At 36.3% G+C, this 23,853-nt stretch overlaps 1 long non-coding RNA gene across 1 annotated transcript; it reads left to right on the forward strand.

Moving 5' to 3' along the window:
* The first annotated feature begins 4,481 nt into the window (after window positions 1-4,481).
* LOC119786146 lies at window positions 4,482-14,458 on the forward strand. The gene is made up of 3 exons (XR_005281154.1): window positions 4,482-4,526; window positions 4,633-4,742; window positions 14,375-14,458. It is a non-coding gene; the product is annotated as an uncharacterized LOC119786146 (long non-coding RNA).
* Window positions 14,459-23,853: the final 9,395 nt, after the last annotated feature.

Here is a 23,853-nt window from a genome sequence, read left to right on the forward strand (position 1 = left end):
GTCACCAAGTCACATGGGACTGATCGGGGGAGGTGGAGCTAAAAAATGAGCCATGTCTAACGTTCTCCTACGTGTCTTGAAGGAAGATATGACACCCATTCAAATGTATCAGATAATGATGATTAAATAACAATTTTTTCTAAAACATCACACTAACACACTAACATCACACACTAACACACTAACATCACATGTGTTAAGCGTATATTTACAATAATCAAGCTGTTGCATTATAAATATGCTACAAAGGCATGCTTCCTCAAAGCTAAATTTATACCTTTTAAAGTCAGATACTTCCCTAAACTGTATTTTACATGCAAGGGAGCCAGCAGCAAGCGGGTAGGACGGTGCAGCATATTAAAGAGCTTTTATAAAGATTTTAAGGATTGCCAAATTTACTCTTAAATCAACATTTTAAAATTAGTAGACTTGCATTTAGAATAAGAATTTGATAAAAACTTAATAGATTTACGTATTTCAGTGCAAAACATATACTCATAATTTACAGATTCAAAACAAACAGAGTACAACACTTTATGGTAAATTCACTTCAGTGATATAACACCTTTCCAAGCCAGGGGATTCCAACTAATCCAATCATTCATGGGGGCGTGCTACATTAACCCATTTCCTTAAGCCACTCAAAAGCCTGATGTTTTTAAAAGCCTGTGTAGCTTTTCCATATGCAGGCACCTCCAGGCCCGCTGACTAAATCAGTAGGCAATGCAGGTGAAACATCTTATCCAAAGGCCACAACCACTGAGCTGGGGTTTGAGCCGGCGGCCATCTGGTCGCAGTGCATTGCAGCATTTTCCAAAAGACATTTTGGAACCCTAACCCAATCAGAAAAACTCAAACAAAGAGTAAAGACAATTGGGAGAAATGTATTGACACAATTACTTTGTCTTTCGTGCTCAGACCTTGGCAGGAAACATAGCGTTTAATTTTGTTAGATATGCATGAACAGGAGCAAAGAATAGGGCTGTTTCCTCCAAGCCTGAACCTGGTGGTGGAGTGGAGATAGATGGAGTTGGTCAGTCTGTAGAGGAAAAACTCCCCTTTGGGAATAAACCTCTGGCAGAACCAGGCTCAACATGGCGGTCTTCTGCCGGACCAGTTAAGATGAGACAGGGAAAGCAGTAAGAGTCCGGGAGGAATGACACTCTGATGAAGCTTTAGCTACGAAGGTGGAGGAGGGGCTGGAGATGGGTTGAAACGGTATCATCTGAATGAAGTCACAGCGCATCCACCAACTGCACACAGGAGCAGACAAGTGCATATCGGAGGCCTTTTAAGATGAACTTTTGATGCCGAATCGTTTTCGTGGATGTGTGGTTCAAAGCTGATTGGCTGTGTCGCAGGTGGATGTAGAGAAGCAATAAGTTTCTTCAGTTGAACTTCCGCCTAGGCTCCATTTTAAGGTTCCTATTGTTACAAAGGCATGCCTGGTCAGCAAACCCATCTGAGTAACTCTTTAAGATTCTTTCATGTATTTTTAGGAGAAATATGAAAGACAAGAGTGCAAACAGTCCAGAGCGGAAGACCACTGTCAGAGCAAGCTGGAAGAGCCATAGGCTGACAGGCTCCATGCTACCCTGCAGTGATACAGTAATTCATGCAAAATACTCCCCATTTTTAGTGCTGTATTGTCCTGGAATATACATTTTGCTTTATCACATAAATGTACTTTTTTTTTTTTTTCATTGATTTCATGCTATATTTTCCTTTTCTGATAAACTAAAATAGGGGGTTACATTTAATTTTTTTGGAAGTAATTATTACAATTGTCAGAAAAAAAACATTACAAATGCTCTAAACTCTATGTAATCAGTTTACCTAAGATGTTACCGTCACTTTTTGTTTTGAATCTCTGAACCTAACTTTTAAATAATATGTTTTGTTGTGTATGTATTTGTATATGTATTTATTTAAAAACAGTGGCAAGATAACATGATAACCACCAGATGGCGCTATTTAATAACTAAACTTACCTTCTCTGGCTAGCAAATAGATCATGTTTTAAAGGGTAAAATATTCCTGTTTATACAGTGTAATAAAATTAGCTCAGTCAAAATAAATCACATAATTGAACCTAATACATCAATACGTATAGCTTGGCATTTTTTTTTTTATAAAACACCAATAACTGAAGCCTGAAAGCATTTTGTGTGATTTATGGACAATCTCCAGCTGGTGTTACTGATACCCACTAACATCTGGAAAAAAGGTGCCATGCTATTCCTGAAGAATGATGGTGCTGTGAAATCAAACCTTTAATTTTTTCCCTCCATTTTTGCTTTTGTTTTGACACTTAAAGGAATAGTACACCCAAAACATGATTAGCCCTCATTTTCTACTCACCCCCATGCTGAACAACACCCTGGAGTACTTTTTTGATATCTCAAATGCATCTGAAGATCTGGGAGGCTTCTTGCTGTCTGCTGACATTCAAATAATGGAGGTCTATGGTGTCCGAGACAGAAAGGTCCATAAAAATTCCACAAAAAACGTGTCAATATTCCTCCATACTGCTCGTCCAATGTATTCCAAGTGTCCTGAGTGGGTAGCATCCAGAATTTACTCGAAACGAAGTCATTTAGAATGTTTTTAGAGCATAAACAGTAGTGTATAGTATTTCCTGAAAGCGCGCACATGCGCGTTCACGAGCCTACGGAAGCCGGCAGACCAAACCAGATGAAAGTGCGCATTCAGCGTCTGCTCTGCCAATAATGCAAGCGTAGAAGAAGAAATGTGCTGTTTACCTGTGCAAAGAAAGAAACAATGAAAGAAAAATGTCTGAGGACTTCAGTGTTGAGGAAGAGCATGAGTTCTTTGCCGAGCTGAATGCGCTGGTTTGGTCTGCCGGCTTCCGTAGGCTCGTGAACGCGCATGTGCGCGCTTTCAGGAAATCCTATACACTACTGTTTATGCTCTAAAAACATTCTAAATGACTTCGTTTCGAGTAAATTCTGGATGCTACCCACTCATGACACTTGGAATACATTGGACGAGCAGTATGGAGGAATATTGACACGTTTTTTGTGGACTTTTATGGACCTTTCTGTCTCGGGCACCATAGACCTCCATTATTTGAATGTCAGCAGACAGCAAGAAGCCTCCCAGATCTCCAGATGCATTTGAGATATCAAAAAAGTACTCCAGAGTGTTGTTCAGCATGGGGGTGAGTAGAAAATGAAGGCTAATCATGTTTTGGGTGTACTATTCCTTTAAGAGTGACCTACTGAAGTTTACTCCAAACTGCATTATGGAGGTCAAAAAATAATACAGAACACTCTAAAGCAGGTGTCTTCAACTTTTTCTAGGCCAAGAACCCCAAAATGATGGCGAGATGGAACGGGGACCCCCTAATTAAATATATTGTATGAAATTGTGTTACATCAAACTGGTTATATTTTCACTCTATTACATATGGAGTAATGTAACAAAAGTAATTTCACCCTGGGACTATTAAAGTAATTCTGATTCTTATTCCTCGTTGATGAAACAGGTGTTTTGAATGAAGCCCAGCTTGAAAGAGCTCCTCTGTGTCACTGAATGTGTGCATTGATGATTGAAAGACATCTTCTGCCTCCATTTATCTGTTTACTACAGTGTGTTGAATTCATGGTAATGTGTATTTAAAGACATTTCATCTTGTGGAAAAAAAATTACAGGGGGGAATATAAAAAAAATAAAAACGGCTAATCAACCAAAACTTTTTTCGACCCCCACAGAGTACCTCTTGGACCCCCTAGGGGTCGCAGACCCCCTGTTGAAGACCTCTGCTCTAAAGCATTTTAGACCTCACTTGCCTAACATTAAGGTACATGATTCAGGACGAAGTGCTTGGACAAAATGGTCTTTAGAAAAGAGTCAAGGGTCAAAACCCCTGCTGACCAAAAGAAAGAAAAATAAATACGATTTTCTCACACTCGCCAAACACATGTGGTCCCAAAGACCTTTGGAATGATGATGTGTGAACTATTGAGACAAAAGTTTATTGTTTTGTATTGTGTGAGACATGTAACACGTAAGATAAATAGCTGAGAATTTCAGAAAAAGCACATAGAGATATTCACACATGATAGTGTGACGGTATAAAGTTCCTATTCTACTTCAGGACCTGGACCTTCAGCTCAAAAGCTTTCCAACATAACTAGACTGAATCATTCCTGTGAAAAAGAGTACGGCAACATTTTTGCACAAAAAGATAAAGTAAGTCATTTACCTTATTGGCAGTTATTCCAAAAACTTGTTTTTAACTTTATGTTGTCTGTTATAAAAAATCTATGGTGATTACAGTCATTTCTATATGACCAAATAAAAATAGAAAAAGAAGAAGAAGAAAAAAAGATTCAATCTGTAATCTCCAAATTTTCTTCTGAACTTTTATTACTCATATAAAGTACTCAGACAAAATATCTTCATCATGTCCTGAAGTTATTCCACATCCAAGTGTTGTTTCCCGATTCTCGTCACAGGGCTTCAGTAACTTCAGCAGGAATTTGGTGAACAGACAAGAAAATGTAAGTGGAAAGATCACAGCACATTCATTATGTTTATAACCTTTAGTGAGGGCGACCATTGAGTGGAGTTAAGTAAATAATTTGTTTATTATATCAATGTTTTCAGAGACTGAGCTGCAGACATGTTAACAAGGCTGGATAGAGAGACAGACAGGAAAATGTGGATGTGGGAGGAGGAGCAGACAATCGAGGAAGGCGGATCAGGAGTTTCTCTAAGTAAGAAAAGGAAACAGAAGGATTATTTTCTAGCTAATAATCAGAGAGATGGTGGGATACCTATGATTTGATCAGCCTGTTGCAATGCCCTGTTGATCTAACAGCTGAATCAGCAGTTTACCAAGACTGCATAAAATAATAATAAAAAAAAAATAAGGTATTGTTGCAAGAAGTGCTCACAGTTAGAACAGTCATTCAGGTTTAATAAACAGCATTTAGAAATCTGAAATATGCAAGTGTGAAATTAATTTACAACTGTATTCTTTAAAGATACCAACAGATTCTTCTTCTAATTTTATTTATTTTTATTTTCATGCAACTTGAAATTAGAGATGAATAGAACAGTCACAGTCAGGTGCCATATATCTAATTTATTTAGCAAACCAAGAACAACTCACTGATTTAGAAAAAAGTAGCTAGAATAATGGATTAAAAGAAATATAATTAAATATACATATAGTTTAATGAAGCATCTAGACAGTAAAGATTTCACTGTATTCTGTTATCATGAAAATAGAGGAAGTGCTCCGAGCGCCGACTGCAGACCAGATGTGAGTGGAAAGGAGAGAGTAAAAGCAAGTGGTCTTTCTAAAGAAGAAAATGTGTTCATACACTGTGTGGAAGTTTTGAAAATTTGGGTGGGTACCTACTTAATTTTGAATATTTCTGACGAAGTTTTCATTCACTGTTAAATCGCCCAGATAAATGTCCCATGGTTCAAATAAAATTGAGGTATAATGTAGGTGACCATCGTTTATATAGAGATAAGTTTGCCATAGCTATGACATATGATCATTCAGCAGTTGGGACAGACAATATTCCCTTTTATTCCATATGCATTTAGTTGGTCTTCTGTGTGACAGTGAAAAGTCATGCTGACAACGACGGTCTTAAACTTTTCAAATTGAACTGCTCTGGTCCTCTTTCAGACAACCTATTCATCAGCAAGCTCTGGGATTTCCCAGTACGTTACCCCAATTGCTAAAACTGTACTTTGGTTTTAGACATGTAACCCAAGGGAAAATGCAAAAATTTTTCCTATGACAAAATTATATCCAGAGTCCAGCTCTTCAGTGCCCTAAACATCCATACAGACAACTCTTCATACTACAATCTACATGAGCCACACATGAAATTAGGCCTTGAATATGGTTAAATAGAGCAATGCTATTTATTTGTATAATTGATAAGGTTTCCTTTTTATCTCTAGCCCCAAATATTACCTCAAACCAATACCTTTCATTTAAAAGGGGCATTTCTCACTTTCCTTCTGACTGCTGTGTAAACATTCCTTTTGTTCCCAGGAATACTTCATTCTGTGCTGAGGAACTGCTTGTGTATTGAAATGTCTCTTTCTTTTACTTTTAATGGGTCAAATGCTTTATTCATATCTAAATCTCAATAAATGAAACTTGCATAAAAAATATATTTTAAAGCAGTTACATTGAACTTTAGCTAAAGTTTTGTTTTTCTCTAAAACTGTGCTAATAAGGAGTGTTACTCCTGATTATTCTGTAATGCAATATATATAGCTGCTTTCATGTCCCACTTATTACCATTTGTGGACTCTTTTCAAGAATAAAAAAGTAGACCATAAAGACTTAATCATGGATATATATAGTGATACAATACAAAGCAAAGACTGGAAAAACATAGTCTTTAAGTTGATCAATTTTCCTCAATTGTCCATCCAGTCAACAAAAACTTTGATAGGTTGTATGTACAATGCTACAGTCTACTACAATAAAGAAGTTGGTGGACTTCAGCATTGTTTACACAAATCAGCTGTTTCATACTATCTGCAACTCTCATGTCTGGCTAGAATGTGGAATTTCTTTTAATAAAACATGAGTAGCATTTTGCCTTTGCTGTACGACACAATACTGCATATAATTACACATCTAAATGTTAAAACATGTGGAGGAGTTGTAAGAGTTGACATTCTTTTTTGGCATGTTGGGACATGGCACAGAGACAGAAAGGAGGGAGGTGGAGGAGGATAATATATATAATACCACCTGAAAAAAAAATACTTAAACACTGACAAGCTGCAACAGCACACAGCAGCAAAGCTTTGGTTGTTACAGCTTGTATGTAAATGGAATGTATTTGAAGAGTGATCATACAAGTTTAAATAATTATGACTATTATTATCTTGCTCCTGTTCTTATTCCTGAGGTTTCCATCATAATGGATGTCCTTATTGATCACTACGGAGGTCCTGTGCTGCTTATCAATGATCACAATGCATTTACTTTTGCAACTTTTGAAAAACCATTATCTGGAGTACTTTTGCTGCACCCCATGTTTACTTTTACTTGAATGTCATATGGAGAATAGAGATCCCAACAGCACTAGTTAAATAATTTATTGAAAAATGAATTTAGGAATCAGCAGGAAAATCAGAATCAGAATTACTTTATTAAAACACCACCAGCAGAGTGAGGTAGATCTGGAGAAGAAAAGAGAAAGATCAGTGGCTGGGCATGAACTAAATGAAGGGAATAAGTTCAATAAACAACCATAGCTTCCTCAAAATCAGTAGAAGGCATAGAAGCTAAATTTTGGTTCCTCAGTCCAACAGGATGGTGACAGCAGGGAGACTTCACTGAGAGTTTTAGAGGTAGTTAGAATGAATCCTTAGTTTAATAGGGGAGTTTTATCCAGATGCTCAGGTAACAAAAGGGTAATTCTTAGGTAGAATAAACTTGGGGAAAAGGAAAAAAAAAAATGTAAATACCTGTACATTTTAATCCCTATTTTCTCAAAACTGACTTGTTATTTCTATGCACATTGCTAACAATATGGCGGAACAAAGAACAAAGACAATGTAAAAAAAAAAAATATCAGCAGTTTGCCTGGGTTAGCTAGTTCTGAGGCATTGTTTCTTGTTTCTAACTGTACGTTTTTTCTCCGAGAGCTTGTCAGGGCTCATTTAGGCTGGGTGGGTTCTTTCCCTGTACAATGACCTTTCAAAAGGTCAATTTGGAGCTATTTTTATGGACCAGTTTCTCACAGCAATCCCCTCCTACTTTGCCTCAATGTGCTGACCAAGATAATGTTTGGACTGCCTGAACACAGAAATGCAATAAGAACTCCAAATCTAGATCAAAGCAACAAGTTAGTGCTTAAAAAGTATGTTATTGTGACATATCTTTGAGGCTGATGTGCTTTGTTTTATTATTTTAACAAGCTGCCGAAAAATTGTCAAACCTTCAGTGATAGGAATGCTAATTGCTCACAGGCAGCTTGGCTCTACATCAAAAAAAGGGCAGCTGCCTATCCACCTCTCAGCTGGTAGCTCCGATTCAAGAACAGCTGGTTTCATTTGGATTCTTTGTTTTCAACTGTTTATGTTTCTACTTAATTTCTTTATTTGCGCTGATTAAGAAATGTAAACAAAAGCTTTCTACAAGAAACTTAGAATCATAATCTAATGATAAATATGCTTGTGCAATTTTGTTTTCTGGATTTGCTTTTTTTGTTGGTATTGTCAGGATTAAAGCACTTCCTAATCAAGCCTAATGCTTATTTCTGGTTTAAAAATTATTCCATTTATATATCGGCAAATATCTGCCATAAAAAGGATCTGTGAGAAAGAAAGACAAGGAGTGATGATAAAAGAGGAAAATGGGGCAGATGAATGGAGATAATTGTAAAAAAGAGGGGAAGGAGAAATAAAGAAAATACAACAATTGTGGTAAAGTTGCTCCCTGGCATGAAATGTAGAAAGGGATATATTTCCTGCAATGTAATGGACTGTGCGCACTCTCTATTTGTTATGTAAGCCCTAGCATTTGAACCAAGCTAAATGTTCCCATCTACCTCCAAGCCTCCCCTCATCTTTCCTCATGCTAGCCAAAATGTCTCGTCATTAGCAGCAAATATTTGCCAAAAGGAAATACCTGCAGCCTGGCATGCATCCAGACCTTCAAAGAGTTGCTACTAAGCAAGCCTCTCTTTTGCAAAAAAAAATCCAAAAGCCTATAAAAACAAAAAAAGGCAGGATCTTTGTACAAGTAGTATTACTGTTTGTCAGGTTAGACAAATACTGTTCTGTCATACCAGACTGAAACAGAGACAGAGTCACTGAAATATTTTGAGTTGAAAATTGAAGCAGTTTTAGCCAATGCAGCTTGATTTAGTGCACTATTTAAGTGAAATGAACTTATCCCTGACAATCAAAGTCTATTAGTTTTTGTGACATATTGATTTAAGAGTATCTTTATAGATGTCAACCAGATGGGCATAAATTTAAAATAATGCTCAAGTAAGAAATAAAAACACATTCAGATTCAGATGTTTTATTGTCAACTGGTATAAAAAAATAAAAAGTACAGGATAGGCACACATTTTTGCTGCTGACAATGACACAGCTTTTCCCAGAAAAAAAAAAGAAAAATCATGTTATCGCAACTTGCTCACAGACTTGGTCCCTCACCTTACAGTCAGTTAAACTACTTTACCATGTAGAGAGAAGGATGTTTCCACTGTTTCACATATAAAAACATCTCTCAACCAAAGGTGTTAGTTCGTAATAAACTCATGTAAATACTACTATGATGATTATTTAGATGTGGGGAATCAAAAGTCTCATGATGCCACATGCTAACATGTCAGGACATTTAAACTGTATAGAATAGAAAATATTTATTTCAAATGTTCATTTCTATTTGACCCCGTCTATGATATTGCTCTAGATGGATCCAGGCCTATCTTTCTATTTCCTTTTTTTATGTACAGGTCTCTAAAGAACCACATTTTAGTCCAAATGAGGTCTGGGCTTTGATTTTTCAGATTTTTTAAGCATCCTGTCATATATTTTTTTGTGTAGTATGAATAATTCACCCTTTTTTGAACAAACTTCAGTTCTAAAAAACCACCACACATGTAGGTCTATAATAGTTTGGCATACAGAGGAGTTGATGGCCCTCCTAACAATTGCAAGATTCCCAGGTTGTGTGGTTGCAAAGCAAGCTGACATCATCATTGTCGGGTTCATAAAATGTAGGTTTTTGCTTAAGAAGAACTGAAATACACAAATTATGGATACAATTCCTGCAGGAAGGAGAGACAGTTGAACCCCAGACTCAAACGCACTGTCTCCCACTGGACCTCCTCCGCAGAGCGTTTATTAACAGAACATGACACATGGTTACAAACAGAGTATTGTTCTGACAGAACAATTGATCTGTTCATGAAGACAGAATGCTCCATCAGAATGACAAGGCAGGATGGTCTCCTGACTGAATCATGTCACAGGAGTAGAGCATCCCCTTGCAAAAATGTTTTATAAGCACACATTAATTTTATAATCATCATTGAATAAACCTAACAATCATCCCTCCAACACCATACTTGGCGGAAGGTATGAGGCGTTTTAACTGATATGTTCGGTCCTTGACAGACATTTTGCTGCATGTTATGGTCAAACATCTTAAGCCATGCTTCTATGTATATTCATTTTATAGAAATTACTTTTTGCTCTTTAAAGAAACTGTACTTCAGATTCTATTAATATAAACTACAATATTAATATTTAACAGTTGGATCTGTTTGGCTGCCTCAGTTATAAGGACAATACACCATTATGTTGTGAAGAGAATCCTAAGCTGAAAACCAAAGCTCTCATTTTACTACTTGGTCTAGGTTCCTTGCCTCACCTACTAATGGAATCTGGTACATGACCCAAAGAAAGACATCATAAGTGGCTAAAACAAGCCTCCTCTGCTGGGTATATTCACAAAAAAATAAAATTTTTACTAGTTTAGTTTAGTTGCTTGACAATCAGCTCCCTGTTGTAGAGACCACAATGAAATTCAACCCAGTTCACTTCACTACTCACAACAGGTAGAGTGTCTATCCCCTAACCAGTGTTACATTATATTCTGTGCGCCATCACCAATGGGGACATCGAATATGTTATAACACTTTCTGTTGTCTGTTAAATTCACCATGGCCCTTAGTGAGTTTCTATGTGATATGGAAGGCTGAACGTCAACAACATCAACCTGATCACCACTACAGGAACTGCCCTGCCACTGCAGAGGGACAGACTGAACGGTTGTTGTGAGCTTTGGCTAACAAAAACTTTGCATCCACTGCGGTACTTAAACTCATGTCACAACGACATCCAGTCTCCAATTTGTTTATGCGATAAAAAAACAGATTTTTTTAAACTTCTGCAAAGTTTTATTTCACTCTATCTAGCGCACCTATATTTTTACCCCTGCTCCCTCCAATCACCAAATATACATTTGAAATGCCTCTTTGCGAACTATTTAGTCACCCCTGATGCCCCTTTACATAGAGATAACATCTAAATCCCTGGCTTAAGATGAGTTATTTAAATTTGGGGTGAACTCATCTTTAAGAATAGGGTGAGGAACTCGACCATCTTGGAAAGGCTCAGAATAAAGCCACTGCTCCTCCATTGAGAGGAAAGCCTTGGAACATTTCAGCCTTCCTTAGACGAGATGAAGGATGTGATTATGTGAGAATGTGAGTAGAATGAAGTCTGAGCATCTCTACTTAGCCTGCTGCCTTGCTAGTTCACAAGTATGAGTAATAACCTGAAATGGAGGTCTTGGTTCTTTGCAATCCCCTGAATTTAATGCTGTTTTACGCATTTTAAAGACCTGGGCTCTTTAATATTTTAAATATTTTCCCCTTCTGAATAATCTTTCTCAAAGTAAAATAAAATTTCTCATATTGTTTGAAAATGGCATGTAACATTTCACTGATTAATGGTAGATTGATTTAGTTGCTTCTCTCAAGTCAGTGCTGATCTCCCTGACTGTTATTCAGCCTTACTGTTTTGGCTTTATTTTGTTTAGGAAATAATTAAAGATAGGAATCTGTTTCATATAATTTTACTATTTCTAGTTAGATCATTTTAAACCCTTATTAATACCATAATATTTTACTAATTTCCTGATACCGAAAACACTCTAATTGAAAGAAGATGGGACTTTCACTAGTAGACACTTATAGTATTTTGTCTTGTTAACTAAAAATATTTTAACTGCATTAGTTTTAAAATTTTCCTTTTTCAAATAGTTATTTTTTATTTATCAGTTAAATAAAATAATAGATAATTAATCTGGCTTTGTGAACCATTGTTACACCAGAAAAGAGCTTCCTGAAACAAATCCTTGAAAGTATTACAGCCATAACAGTCTCAATCCTCATACTCTTAATTCCTGTCTTAATTTCTGTCAGTACCTCTAGGTGGCAGACTTTTCCTGGCAGTTGGTCTGGCTGAGCTGTGTGGTTATGTAGACCTGTGGTTTAGGCCCAACTGCCTGTAGTGTATGAGGCCTTTGTACCTATGAGGTAAAGATAGCATCTCTCAGTAGGCATCACCTTTATAGGCACAGAGAGTCCAATGTTCTTATCCAACAGCACATGAATAAAATCACAGGGACTGGATGATGATTCTAATACCTCTCCCCCTAAGTACTGTATATATTTTCTCATCTTTTTTCACTTTCCATTTCCTAAATTTGTCCTCTGTTGTAGAGTTTTTGGTCATATTAATGAAAAACCACTGACCTCAACACAATTAAAGCCTTATCATCAAACTCCTCTTAGTCATTTACTGTCCCACATGTGCATGTGAATTGCTGGTACAGAGCAGCAGACTGAGATTCTGTAAAATAATGCATCTAAAAGTTGAAAACTGCATGAATAACTACATGAATAATGACATGATTGGGTAATGTTTTCTTTGGTTTCTTTTCTTGATACCACTTGACTTTTTTCTCCTTTTTCTACTGTATGAAAATACATATGCTGAATTTAAAGCCTTAACTCTGCATACAGTTTGTCCTTGTTGCTCAGTTGAAAAAGTCTCTTTTGCCTATGATATTCTCCAGATTTAGTGTTAGAAAATGGTAGATGTTTTAACTATATTAACACATTTGTTACTCTTTCAGTATGTAATTCTTAACATGGATGCTCAATTGTTTCCATGGTAACCAAGGTCAAACCAGATTTCTATTAAGTTGTCATCACATCTCGATGAAAGGTGATGAAAGTGATGATTAACATGTAATTGTCTCCATCAGAGTGTAACAGATTTATAATATTTTTGGTCAAGCATCCATATTCAGTGCAGTACACTGTGAAGGTATGTACCCAGCTTACAAGTAGCTGTATGCAATAAAACTACATGATGAAAAAGCAGAAATATTCTGTATGAAGCCTTCATTACATGTTACGTTTGACTCTACGTGTTTTGTGGATTTCCTTGGGATGATGCACACTGCAACTTCTATCTTTGACAGAAAAAGGTTCCACTGTTTGTCATAGCATTTACAGTCATTAAAAAATGAACCACACTTGTTTTGTCATCTTTATGCACATCTTTGCAAATGCACGTTGTTTTTAAGAAAGTATTTTCCTGCCTCACCCCAGGTAAATCTTGAGGTCCAGCTGCATTTTTCCTCTTATTAATCCTAATCTTTACACTCTCAAATTACTATATTCCTTCTCCCATAACCTGCTTTTTAGAGTTTAAATGGACTGGGAAAGGATGCCTTTAAGAATACTGTTTTTAGAACAAGCTGTTAAGTGAAAATACCCAAACATGAATAAGTAATTTTAATCGACACATATTTATAGTTAGGTCTGAGGTTTACTACAAATAAAGAATTTCCAATTTTAGGCAGGGCCTGTATCCTTATATTATGTTAAAAAAATAAAAGCAAAGGGCAATGTTTTCCCTTTGTGTTTTTACTAGCCTTTTCTGAATCCCCTATATTGGTTCCTTTCTGACAACTCAGACATTATCGGTTGTGCAATAAAGGCTTGCACCCTTTACATTCTGAAATTCTTCTAATCTGTTTAGAGATTTATGAATGACATAGACAGAAATTTTTAAATATATTTCAAACTCATTTTAATAAATGTATGTTGTAATTCACACAATTTATTTCTTTTTCTGCTAATATGATACTGACTGAAGTGAAAACTATTTTGGTAATTAATCATGTCTTGTTTACATAGTTTGTTTGCTTTTACTACCATACTCTCTCCAAACTTGTACCAGTACCATACTCTTCTTTGCAACATATTTTTAATTAGTTCTGTTTTGAAATGGGGGAAGCATTAAGCAAATGGGGCAAACAGACCAAAATACCTTTTTAGTTCAACAATAACAAAAACCACAATAGCTCTGTATTGCAATACCTTTAGAATATAAATATCAAAAAGCTGTGCATGGCTTTATACACATCAATCCTAATTCATCGCGCATCTACCTCCACCTTTTCTTTTGTCTCTTTGTTCATGTAATGTGCATTATCTCGTCCCTTTCGAATACTGTATGTTCTATTAATGCCAGATTAAGGATGTGATGAGCCAGGATGTGTCAGGATTCCTGTCTGTGTTTGTGTTCTGTGTTTGACTCCCTTCCTCCACCAGGAGGCGCCTGGTTCTGGTCCGCCTCCTCACACACCTGCTGATGGTTTCCTCGTTAACGGAGTGTTCTTAAGCTGCTGACTGCCACTACCTCGACGCCTGAGTGTTTGCCAGTTTTGGGTACTCTAGCCAAGCTGAGTTCTGCTGAGTCAAACTGAGTTCTTGTCAACCTGAGTTTTAACATTGTTTTTGTCTTTGCCTCTTGGCAGGAAATCATCCTGCAAACTGGATTTTTCTGACCTTCTCTCCCTGGAAGGATCAACAGAGCTTCAAGCTGAGCTGGGGTTACAAACTTTCTCCAAGAGATCGTTTGAGCTTCACACTGAGAAAGGGATTCATCTCCACTACAACGGGATTCATCTCCACTATGACCCGTTCAAGTACCGCAGGAAATCTGAGTGGCAGTCAGCTTCTAGGTTCACCTACAAACAACTGCATTCTGGGTAAACCCTGTTCCGCCCTCCACCGAATCAGACAAACACTGGAACAACAGCATACAGACTGGAGTCAAAGATTCAACAACTTCTCTGGAAACTTGAGTCAGCAACCAGATCCTCTTCTCCAAGTTCACAAATCAAATTTCCCACTGAGACTGAACTAATCGCTGTGTCTTTCCCTCACTTTTCAGTTCCGGTTGAGCAGTGTTCAGAACAACACTTCTCTATGCATTATCTCTTCAATAAAACCTCTTAAACCTTTTCTCCTGGTCTCCCTGTTTGGTCTTCAGCATTTGGGTCTGAACTTTAGTAAAATCATGACAGGATGTGATGATGTGATGAGCCAGCCAAAATCCAGCTCACAGGACCAAGTAAGTTTTGTATGGTTGTGAAATGGGAGAAGCGTTAAAATAAATGAAATAGCATTACTATGACAAAACAGAAAATAAATTGATTTATACCATATTCAGTGAAATTAAAATAATTACATTTTTAAAAAGAGCATACTGTATTTTTTTGTGTTTTATACAGAAGGGAAACATACGGAAGCGTATTGCATTCACCGAAGAAAAAAAGGCAAGCACGCAACGTAAATAGCTGAATAACCAGGTGGAAATGATCGGGGTTAATCAGCCGCAGGACCAATTAGACAGGGGAGCATAGGGGAAAGGGAAATCATCATGACAGCTTCAGAATCGTTTAAAACGACAAGGTCCGAACTTGATGCAGCATGTCGATTCATATGAAATACTAAAACCAAACAGAAACTCTATTAATAGAGCTGTTGACTGATTTTCACGTATGGTCATATCGCTGCATGCTTACTCCACAAGTAGTAATCCCAGGGTTAAAGATGGATTTACTGATTAAGTGAAAAACAGGAGCAGAAGTCCAACGGATATCATGTTAGACCTACAGAGAACTGTTCAGTGGAACAGATGCAGATATTCTTAATAAGTAATCATGAACCAGTTTTGTGAGAGATTCTACATTACAGGCTTAAGTAATCGTAACCAAATATATAGATATTATTTCATAATTACGAGATATTATCTCGTAATTATGAGAAAATATCTTGTAATTATGAGCTAATATCTCGTAATTATGATAAGATGTCAGGTTTTTTTTCTTCGGTGAATGCAATACGCTTCCGTAGATACATGTATGTATGTGTGGGTTTGTACTTCTTATTTGTTTAAATGCAATTATATGCATGCAGTGAAAAAAAAAAAAGAAATGTAGAAAGAGCAAAGTCTGCAGGCCATAACCCAATTATATATTTAAAGTGGTGTCTTCCCAACCATGTAGTTACAACCTTTGGACCACAGTCTTTGGACCACAGTCAAACTGCAGTTAAAAGCCTTCAGCTGAAATGCTTCCGCCAGAATTCTGATGAAAATTAAAAAGTGAGATCGTATCTCTCATATCCTGGCTTCTCTTCATTGGCTTCCTATTAAATCCAGAATAGAATTTAAAATTCTTCTTCTCAGATATAAAGCTTTAAATGGCCAAGCTCCATCTTATATTAGAGACCTGATTGTGCCTTACAGTATGTTCCTAACAGAGCACTTCGCTCTCAATGTGCAGGTTTACTAGTGGTTCCTAGAATTTCTAAAAGTAGAATGGGAGGCAGATATTTTAGTTATCAGGCTCCTCTCCTGTGGAACCAACTACCAGTTTTAGTCCATGAGGCAGACACCCAGTCTACTTTAAAGGGTAGGCTTAAAACGTTCCTTTTACATAAAGCTTATCGTTAAAGTGGCTCAGGTTATCCACAGCTATCTCTATAGTTTTGCTGCTATAGCGTTAGACTGATGGAGGACAATTTGACAGTATGGTCCGGTTGAATTGTCTGACAGGTGCTGTGAATTGGCACTATATAAATAAACTGAATTAAATTGAATTTAAAGCCCTTTGTCACCATAATTATTCAGTGATTTTTTTTTATTCATATTTATTTTATATTATGGTCCAATAATATAATTTTACATAGTTTTGTATTATCCATCTATGTATGGTTTTGATTATTTTCCTTAGTCTGCATGTTGTTGCATAGGGCTCAGTAGTTTAATTTCTTCTGAAACAGGAAATAAAAGGGAAAATATCAATGAGCCGTCATAACAAAGAGTTTGCTTTCTTTTCTCCTCAGTTTATGCTGAGAGAGGAAATATGCCCTCTCAAAATTAGGAAAGAGAATGAGCGATTGTTCGGACAGAAAGAGGAGCATGTTTTTGGGGGGTTTTTGCTCCATCTTAAAAGAGACCTTGTGTTGTTCTTGCATAGAAATCAGTTTTCATGGTGCTTTTGTGTTCATGGCTTCACAAACACCTGGAATTCATAACAACATGTCCTTTGAGAATAACTGTGCAACCATGTCTGCTGGTGTAGATTTATTTTTTTTCTGCCTTGTCAGTAGGACATACAGAGTTTTAAGAAACTCTACTTCAGAGAATCAGTAAATGTTCCATGTTACAATTCTGGTAGGTTTAAATTGACATAGGCTCTTCAAAAGGTGTTAAATTGTCCTCTGAGAAACTGAGTAAGAATCCAATTGTCAACCATTTAAGTGGTTGCCTTGACCTGGATGACTGATAATTCAGAGATGCATATTCAGCTTGATGCTAAAGTGCTTCTTGAAACAGTACTTCGTAAAAAAGAACCAATTTTCCTCTTTTTATTTCTTAAGTGTTTCACATTCTTCTTCTCTTTGACACACTGAGCTGCCAATGGTAGTTATCTTCTGCTGGGAACTTTCATCTCACGCCCAAACACAACTTAAATGCTTTTTTCAGTTTCAGTAAACATCAACAATCATAACCTTCAACTTTGTCCAGCACTGTAGGAAACTCCCCAGGATAGAGAAGGGAAGAGACAAACATCTTCTCCTCAGGAAACAGGATGTCCAGACTCAGACTAGTGCCCATAGAAAACTAAGACCCCCCTAAACATAATAAAACTTTTTACCAAACACAATATGGGCAATCAGAAGCTCGGAGGCCACCCAAAGCTTTTTCTCTCTTTTGATCTTCATCCCATCCAAGCTTTTATAGTATTGTGAAAGCAGAATCGCTGCCAATGTAAACAGGCTTTCATCAAACCCATTCACACGAGAGAAGTCTTGTTTTGATTAGAACAAAATGTAGATTTTTAACTATCTCTTTATCAAATTTGTCAGGACGTTTAGCCCATGGATGGCATTCTTTATACGTCAAGGCAGAGAATGTCCTTTTTGATAGCAATGTTGCTATGTTGTAAATGTGTCTATTTTTCTTTTTGTTATTATTGCACTTTAAATGCTAAGCTATGCTGAATAATATATAAGTGCACGACTCACACTAAGTAAATTTCTATGAAGTTAGTTATTCTTGCCGTTTTTTAGCTGAAGCCAGCAGCGGATTTGGACTGATTTTGGTTTGCCAGTGAACCGCTATTTTTACAATCAATGCTAAAGGTCTGACCAAATCACCAGTCATTCCCAATAGCAAGTCAATAAAATCACATTAAACCAACTGACCTTAGGTTGCTCATCCATCAACGGTAGGATTCACCCTCAGGGGAGCATGTGTCCAGTGATGTTTAGGTATTAAATACTTTGGACCGTAGATTTACTTTTCACTTGGCCTCTGCATGTTATACATAGAAAATATTAAATGCTTAAAACTTCTGGCACTACATTTATTATTTGTGTATGTTTCAGAACATGATTGGCAAAATATAGATGATCAAGTAAACAAATAGCAGAATAGAAAAGGTTGAATTAGAGTATAAAATAAAATGTTGAATTCCCAAATAATTTCTAATGAGGTCATTTAACAAAACAAAGGTATTACATAAGAAGGATGCCTCTTGATTTTTGGGATGGTACTTTATGTAAAAGCTCACATTTGTTTGTAGAATGACAGTTGATCAAGATTTTTTATTATCTGGCTCATGCAACTCGGGGAAGCAAATCACTTGTGCAAAAATAGATAAATAAATAAATAACTGAATATCTGTATTGAATATTGAGTTGGGCTGGATAGATATATATTTTAGGAAGAAGAGAAATACTTTTTTTTGTCTAAACAAGCTGATAAAAGATGGGCATTTTCTATAGTTCTATGGAACTATTTAAGTGACCAACATAATTAAGGTTTAAAAATTGCTTAGCAAAAAAAAAATTGAGTTTTGAATAAGTAATAAAAAAAGACCAAAGAATATGGAGTAAAGTAGAATTTTTAAAGGAACTGAGAGAGTTTTAAGAACTTTTCTGTAAAATTACCATAAAACAAAATTATTCTAAAAAAACATGTATATAATTGGTTTGAAAAAAAAATTAACATTGAATCACTTATGGTAGGAGAAACATGATACACTTCAAAACATTTATTTCACCTAAATTAGACATCAGAGAAAAAACACTGTATAGCAGGATAATTTTTCTTGGACTTTGAGATTCCTCTTGACAACAGGACATCGGGTCACTTTATTCTGTGTCTCCTCATATGTCAGTAGGTCAGTATGAGCAAATAAGATAAATAAAGATATGGATAGCACCCTGTTTCCATTTGGGTAAATTATAAAAGCTACAACAAATACGATTAGATCATTTTGATCTTTCAACATTTAAATCGAGAAAAGAATGATCCAATGGAGTTGGATCATGTAAAGTGATAAAGAACAGTCAGACATTATAGATTTATTTCTCAAAATGTACAAAAGCACATATTGGTAAAAAAGAAAAAAAAATCCACATGGGGGCAATGCATTTTTAAGGAAGAAATTGCTGTAAGCAACATTTTTAGATCTGCCCTGGGTCAAATCTCTGACTAACATTCATCAATTTCTCTATTTGACTCCGACAGAGAAAAGCAGTGATTAGAACGTTTTATTGACATAAAGAAATTAAGTCTTTCACACTCAGACCCTGACAGAAGCCTTTGGAGCTGATTTTAAAAGATCTGCATGAATGACCGTGGTGGTGGATCTGCAGAGGAGGGTAGCAGTTTGACTAGAAGGGGAGAGCATCCTAGGTTTTGGAGGTTTAAATGAAGAGTGTTGATAACTAATAGGGTGAGGTGAGGCTGGAGCAGGGGTGCATAAGGAGATGATTGCACATAACAGTCTTCAGTTGAATTTATGCCTGGGCTTCATTAGGACACTGTACATGTAAGAAAAAGCACAAAAAAATGTATGATGCACACTCACCCTTAACATTTTCCCTTTGCAAAAATTACATTCATGGATAAACTTTGTTGTAATAAGGGGCGATAATTTGATAGAATAAGTAATGAAAAATAATTTTAAATAATAATAATAAAAATGCCAATTTGCAACAGTACTAACTAAACCATTTTCTTCTTCTTGGAAAGCTACACACATTGGTACAGTAGCACTACAGATGTAAAAACACAATCATGGCTAAGAACCAAAACAGCGGGCTGTTTCAAATGCAACCTAAAACAGATGTCATAAGAGCATCCTCAGATGAGCCTTTTCAACCATCTGGTGAAAAAGCAAAAGGTAATTCAAAGGTAATTTCCATGTGAGACAAGTAAACAACAAGTACGTTGGAGTCTGGTGTAGAGTGCTCCGATACTTGTGATAAATATGATTTTAGGAGTTAGATAGTATATGTTCTTATGTCTTCTTTCTAACTGCCAGCTATGTTACATTTATATAACAGCAAGTGTATACAAATACCTGCATATTTATCAGTGAAATGTAAAGAATGATTCAGATGCACAGTTTGCAGGCCCAGGATTTTGAACTGGTTGCCTTCCTACAGTTCTTTATTGACCTTCATCTGATGGATGAAGAATGTCTGGTTTTTAAATCCTCTTTGTTGTTTTGTAGGCAAGTTCATGGTCATCTACCTGTGTGAATATTTTAATGTAATTTACTACAAACTGGTCTTAATCCACAAAGACAGGAATCTCTCTCTGCGTGTTGTCTTAGCAGATCTGCCCAAGGCTCTGGTTTCAGTGTTTAATAGGACTTTTTTTTTTCGCTAAGAAGGAGAATGAATGGCTGCTTTGTTAAAGGATACCCATGCCGACTTGGTTAGAACTCTGAGTTCTCGCCACAATCACCATCACTTACCTGGCCAAAATTACAATGATACTTTTCTACTTCTCTTCAAATGAGTAAAAAAGTAAAGAAATATTTATCTTATCCAACTGTTTGTTTTCTGTATTGCTTGAGAGAAAACCATAGGGAAGAAATAATAAAGCTTTAAACCAGGTTAAAAAGTCTGAATGCATCAATAAGAAACAAAAGTGTGATTCTACGCAGAATTCTCAGTGGTGTAGGTCTGACCCAATGTTTGATGTGAACAAAAGAGTCCCTGATTTTATCTCCTAATCAGCTTCATTGTACTCTTTATTGAAAAGCCTGATTTCCAAGCATTTTAGCACATCAGCACATTTTATCACATTTGGTAAATGTACATCTTTCAATTTATTTTATTTTAACACAAATCAAAGAATGACAAGTTAAACGTTGAGCTCATCTGCGCTGCTTTCTCCTGTTGCATAATTCATGTATTTTTTAATGTAAATGTGAAAATGTCTGGGGTTTTTTAATCATTCATCTGCTCATATTTATTACATTTACAACAACACATTTTGTATACCGGTATTTAGGAATCTAATTAAAGAACGTTTGTGAAGATGGTGAATAGTTCTTTGTAAATATATTTTCTAAATTCAATAAATTCTTTGCCACAATCCTATAAATTCACATTTTGACTAAGCTAAGAAAGATTAAAAACCCTACCAATAACAAGCTGTCTTATCTCTGTCTAATGCTCTACTGATGTTTGGGCCAGTTATCACATTTTAGCCTTGATATTCGTGACAGCGGATTTTTCAAATTACTTTCAATAAAGGAAATACAGTTTTTTCAAGCCCTTAAATAACTTTTTTTTAAGGCCATTATTGGTCCGTGAGCTCCCTAATATTGACCTCTACTTTTGGGAGGGCTGGTAGTATCCAGGGAAACTGCTTCAAGAAGCATGACGGGTGGTGAGAGAGGTTAGAGAGAAACAAACAGAGCTGAAGTTTAGTTTGTTTGAGATTCTTGGGTAGAGATAGCACTTAACAAAGCCTTTCTAATGGGGGCCAACTGAGCACTAATAAACTCATGGCCAGAGTGGGGCTTTAAATTTATTGCCTACATTTAGAGAGAGGCTTCTGTTTATTGTGGTGGTCTCCCAAATTGCAGTGGATTACATTTCCTTGAAAGTCTTCAGACCAAATCTTCAAAATTTGTTTTTCTAAGAGATTAGCCTAACATTAAAAGATAATGATTTGCTAAGTTTGATTATTATTTTGAACTTATTTTGCATTTGGATTTGGAATTTTCACATATAGCAAGTTAAATTATTGGCTAAGAACCGTGCCCTAGTTGAAATTCTTCAAAAATCTGCTGGGACTAACCTTGTGCATTAATTAACTTTGCTCAGCATTATACTTTGCTTTTCCTATCTCATACTCTCAAATTTGAGTTTCCTTTCATTTAAAGCAGATATTCCTTTTTCACTGCATTCAAGTCCCTCCAGAACTGAACAATAAAGCCAATTTTAGGGCTAAAAAACACTACACAGGTTGAGAAATTACACTTTTGATGATATTAAGGATTTAGTTAGAATCTAATAAATATACAGAAAAACAGGCTGAGAAGTCAATGGTCTACCCAGTGACTTTGCTTTATTTAAAGACTACAGGTAAGCAATGAAAAAAGTAATATAAATACTATTCCTATAGCGACAACTCATCTTAACATATGAGCAAAACGTTATTCATCTATTTGTACCAAAAATTTTTATTTAATGTTTTCCATAAAGATTATCTGTTCCATATAGGTCATAACATAATAAAGATCTATGTAGGGCGTAATATAGGTACAACGTAACCCAACGTTCCAATATTAAACTAACAAACCCTGAAAACCTCCCTCAGTCAATGTTTTTACAGCAAACAAATACAGCTTACATTTGCCTGCTTTCTAAAGCTATGTGCAGGAGGCTGTTCAGTCTTTTCCTTTTCACTGTAAGGACACAGGACGGTTTTACTCACTGCACACAGCTTCAGTAAAAAAGTATGTTATGCTTTGGCTAAAAGTTTTATTGATCTTCAAAATTATGTATTTCATTCAGGTCAGCAGAGTTATCTGGGATTTTAGAAATATATTTTTGTAGAAATGCGTTTGAGTTGAGTGTTTAACTTAACTTATTTTCTTACTAGTGAAATACCTTGTAATTCTCAGAATGAAAAAAGTTTTTCATTTGGAAACCATCTGGGAGATAACATAAATTCTGGCACCCCAACAGTTCGTTATCTTCTTCCGTTTCTCCTCATTAGAACAATAGCATGGGGCGGATATTTATGGCGTTCCACCACAAATTTTCCTTTTCCTCCCTTTGATGTCAAAATTGCCCAAAATGCTGATGGGTCCATTTCTACTGAGACAGTAGCTGCAAAACATGCTTTTCAGAGCTGAGATAACCATATGTTTATTCAAACTGATAAAGATCTCTTTGTCATATGTGTGCTCTAAAATCTTAATCAAAATATTTTTGTCAATTTTATGTATATATAAATCTCTGGTGTGTGGGTTACTGCCCCAAGTGCTCCAATGACCACTGGCACTACAGTTACCGTACCTTCGCCTTCCAGGATCTTTCTAATTCTTCACTTAGCCCTTGCTATTTCTCCAGTTCCTTGTGTTTCTTTCTCCCGTGTTTTCCCTCATTTGGGATGGTCACATTGATTACTGTGGCTGTAATTTCCTTCTTATTGATAATCACGATATCTGGTTAGTTGGCCTCACCCATTTTGTCTGTTCATATCTGGAAGTGCCAGAAGATCTTAGCTCACTCAATCTCCACCTCCTCGGGAGGTAGCTCCAATTCTGACCTGGGGGTCTCTAGGATGAATTCTGCACAGATGTTTCAGTACCTGTCACGTTCCATATTCCTTCCTGATATTTTCTTTCACTCCGCAGAGTCATGCTGGATGATGAAAGGGGGTTCCTTTGTCCTCCAGCAGTTTAAGCCCAAAGACACACAGTGGGCATTTTCATCATTGCTAGGGACTTTAATCACACTAACAAGAAGACTGTGTTCCCTCAGTTTGACCAACATGTGGACTTCTCAACTCAGGGACAAAACACTCTGGATTTAGCCTACTCTAACATTAAAGATGCATTCAGTGCAGTTACATTAACTGTTTTAGCCTCAATAAGCAAATCCATTGCAGACTTTAGCACCA

This window comes from Cyprinodon tularosa, unplaced genomic scaffold (assembly GCF_016077235.1).
Source record: "Cyprinodon tularosa strain WSP-4 unplaced genomic scaffold, ASM1607723v1 ctg10, whole genome shotgun sequence".
Lineage (NCBI taxonomy): Eukaryota > Metazoa > Chordata > Actinopteri > Cyprinodontiformes > Cyprinodontidae > Cyprinodon > Cyprinodon tularosa.